Raw genomic sequence first — 4,515 nt, forward strand, 5'->3', positions numbered from 1 at the left:
AATGCTTTGGCTAACTCTAAAGCTGGTCAGTTCTGATCCTCCCTGCCCCCCAGCTAGCACACATTTCCCTCCTGTAATCTTGGCTTAATACCCTCTAATTCTATATTTTATCTTTTATCTTTGTTGTCCTGGTTCCTTCTGGGCAGCCCTTCCAGGGGCCACATTCCTTCTCACCTGCTTTTCAGATGATTTTCCTTCTGCAGCTCTAAATTGTTGCACCTCTCTCCAAATCATGACAATTCCCTTCTCTCTCCCAGTTCCTTCCCAGTGCAAATCTAAAGGTTCCGCCCCTCTCTCTCCGTCCAGCCATTGGCTGTTGGCTCTTTATTGATTGATCAAAAACCAATTGGGGACAATTGACAATTCAGAGTTTGGATGCAAAGATTCCCAATTAATTCAAAGCATTAGACCAATCCCCAAAGTTTTTGTTTGCTTTTGTTTTGATATGCTTTTTTAAAAGAAAGATTTATTTACTTATGATATATATATATATATATATATATATATATATATATATATATATATATTTGTTCTCCTCTTGTATACCAGGAGAGGGCATCAGATCCCATCACAGATGGCTGTGAGCCACCATGTGGTTGCTGGGAATTGAACTCAAGACCTCTGAAAGAGCAGTCAGTGTTCTTAACTGCTGAACCATCTCTCCAGCCCCAATATGTTTGTTTTTTAAGACCGGGTTTTTCTGTGTTATTAGCCTTAGCTGTCCTGGAACTCACTCTGTAGACCAGACTAGCTTGGAACTTACAGAAATCCTACTACCTCTGCCTTCAAGTGCTGGGATTAAAGGCATGAGTCACTGTGCCCAATCCCAAAAGGTGTCTCCCAAGCTGGCCTCCAACTTCTAGCTTCCTTGCCTCTGCTTCTTTAGCAAAAATAAAGCAAAAAAACAAAAACAAAAACAAAAAACCCAAAAACAAAAAACAAAAACAAACAAAATACAGCCTATGTAACCCTAGCAAACCCGCTCAGGTCTCGAAATCCCTCATCCTATTGCCCAATCACTCTCTGACCTCCGATTTATAGCTGGGATTTTAGGGCTGAGCTGCCAAGTCTGGAAATATGTAATATTTTGTTTGTTTGTTTGTTTTTGTTGTTGTTGTTTTTTCTGAGACAGGGTTTCTCTGTGTAGTCTTGGCTGTCCCGGTACTCACTCTGTAGACCAGGCTGGCCTCGAACTCAGAAATCCACCTGCCTCTGCCTCCCAAGCGCTGGGATTAAAGGCATGCGTCACCACTGCCCAGAGGCAATATGTAATATTAACAAGACATATTTTAAAATGAATCACTAATATTACCACCAACTTTACATGGACATTCATTTTCTCCCCATACATTCTTTTTCAGTTCTGAGATCATATCAAGCATGCCATGTTGTATTTAGTTTCTATGTCCGTAACTAACAATTTCCTAAGCATTTTGGGAGTTGTGATTGCGGCGCATTGAACCCAGGGACTGGAGCATACTAAGTATTCCTTTACTACTGAGTCACATCAGGGAACAAAGGCATGGCAGTAGGGACAGTTGAGTGTACATGTTGAGAAGCTTGGAACAGTGGTGAACACACTTTTAAACCCATTTCTGGGAAGCAGAGACAAGCATATCTCTGGGGCTTGTTACCTAGCAAGTCTAATATAGTGGGTCACTTAGATACCTGGCTCATAAAAAGAAGATAAAACTGGGCATAGTACATGCCTTTAATCCCAGCACCCCGTAGGTAGAGGAAGGTGGATCTTAGAGTTTGAGGCTAGTCTGGTGTGCATTATGAGTTCCAGATCAGGCAGAGTTACATAATGAGATAGTGTCTCAAAAGGGGATTGGAATGTGGGCGGTACTTGAGGGACAACACCTGAGGTTGACCTACATGCATATATGTGTACACATGTGGACACGGGAACATGCACACACACCCCACAAAATAAGTAAATAAAGGAAATTAGAGAAGAAAAAACCTTACTTACCAGAACACAATTAAAGCAAATCAGGGGCCCAGCAAGATAGTTCAGTGGGTGCTTGGCATGCAGGTACCAGAACTCAAGTAAAATGGGAAAACCAATGGATTCCACATTGCTTCCTTCTGATGGCCACATACAGGCTGTGACACATGAGCTCCTCCACAAGCCACCCCCTCCATGATACACAAGTACATATTAATATTTTTTAAAGAGGACAAATAAGACACACATATACATTCAAACATACAATTCTTCCCCCCAAGGGTTCCCCTCCCCTGTTGAAATTGTTTTCAAAACATTTTTTTCAAAACATTTATTTATATATTTTTTTTAAAAAAAATATTTATTTAGCCGGGCAGTGATGGCACACACCTTTAATCCTAGCACTTGGGAGGCAAAGGCAGGCAGATTTCTGAGTTCAAGGCCAGCCTGGACTACAGAGTGAGTTCCCAGACAGTCAGGGCTATACAGAGAAACCCTGTCTCAAAAAAAAAAAAAGAAAAAAGAAAAAAAATGTATTTATTCATTGAATGTATATGAGTACACTGTTGCTGTCTTCAGACACATCAGAAGAGGGCATTGGATCCCATTACAGATGGTTGTGAGCCACCATGTGGTTGCTGGGAATTGAACTCAGAACCTCTGGAAGAGTAGTCAGTGCTCTTAACTGCTGAGCCATGTCTCCAGCCCTATATTTCTTTTATATGTGAGTGTTTTCCTGCTTATATGAGCACCACATGCATACTTGGTACCCAAGGAGACAAGAAGAAGGTGTTGGGTCCACAGTGGGCTATGAGTTGCCTGTGGATGCTGAGAACCTGGGGCCTCTGCAAGTGTTCCTTTTATAAAAATAACTTATTTATTTATTTATTTATTTATTATATGTAAGTACACTGTAGCTGTCTTCAGACACTCCAGAAGAGGGAGTCAGATCTTGTTATGGATGGTTGTGAGCCACCATGTAGTTGCTGGGATTGGAACTCAGGACCTTCTGAAGAGCAGTCAGTACTCCTAATCACTGAGCCATCTCATCAGCCCCAACTTATTTATTTTTATTTTATGTGCATTGGTGATTTGACTGCATGTGTGTCTGTGTGACGGTGTCAGATCCCTTGGAACAGTTGTTGCAGACAGCTTTGAGTTATCTTATGAGTGCTGGCAATTGAACTCAGGTCCTCTGGAAGAGTAGCTACTGCTTTAACCACTGAGCCATCTCTCCAGCCTCTTCTGCAAGTGTTCTTAACACTGACTCATCTCTCTTTTCTTCCATGTTTGGACCTAACCCCTTTCAGAAAGCCCAGGAATACCCCTTCTCTTCTTATTCTTGAGTCTGTTTTGGGGAGAAGTCTGATCATTTGAGGCTTCCCCTGAGGTTAAAAGGGAATGTCCAGTTGCCGTTGGGAATATACCTTTCTGCTTCATGTTCTGTGGACAAGGAGTGGCACGATCTCCTTAGCATTTGGTAGGCCTAGCAACAGTTTCTAGCACCCTTGGAACTCAACTATAGGCATTATTTTCCCTATGAAACTTCTCAAACAACAATGTTTGCCAATAAAGAGATAAGAACCATAGTCTGTGATCTTCCTCACCCCTTGAGCGGGACCTGCCAACACTCATGAGCCAGTGGTTTGGGGAAGAACAGATACTTGAGTATAAGTCAGGGTGTCATGCCCCGTCACTCACCTTGCTTCCTCTTCCTTGTGGGGAAGAGAAGCCTCAAATCTAAAGAAACTGAAATAACTGTTACCAGGGATACTCGAAATTGGCATCAGTTGTCCTGATTCTGTGAGCAGTGATGTGTGTATGAGTGTTACCTGCACTATGTATGTGTGTCATGTCATATGTGTGCCTGGTGCCTGAGGAGGTCAGAAGCAGATGTTAGATCCCCTGGAACTAGAGTTATAGATTCTTGTGAACTATCATGTGGGATCTGGGAATCAAACGAGGGGGTCTTTTTCAAGAGCAACAGTGCACCTAACCATTGAACCATCTCTAGTCCCGATTTTTACCATTTAAAGGAGTAAGGAGATGCTATGGTCTAACTTTGACCTGCCCATGATATGAGTCTGCCACTAGCCCCTCCTTTCACAGTATTTCTTTATCCATGCAATAGCATGTTCCACCCCTGAGATAGATGGAGCTGGCTCTGGTTCTGTCCGGAGGACAGGAACTCCAGGGACAGCTGCTTCTCTGTTAGGTCAAATACATTTCCTGCTGATTTGATTACTTTCCCTCCAAGCAAGGCATTTACAGAAGGAAGGGAATTTTTGCAGGCATGCATTTGCACAGGCATCCTCCTCCAGTCACACACACACAGACACACGAAAGAACACACTTTCTTCCCATCCACCCACAGAGCGTCAGTCACATTTAGAATTTGCACAAATGCACACCCTCCCTCGTACATCACAATGCACACCCTCTCACCCACCTACACATCTCTTCCACAAAAATCACACCTGCTCTTATCCCCCCTAGAAGCACATTCCTATGGCTATACTCAGAGAGAGAGAGAGAGAGAGAGAGAGAGAGAGAGAGAGAGAGAG

This window comes from Mastomys coucha, unplaced genomic scaffold, assembly GCF_008632895.1.
Source record: "Mastomys coucha isolate ucsf_1 unplaced genomic scaffold, UCSF_Mcou_1 pScaffold15, whole genome shotgun sequence".
NCBI lineage: Eukaryota > Metazoa > Chordata > Mammalia > Rodentia > Muridae > Mastomys > Mastomys coucha.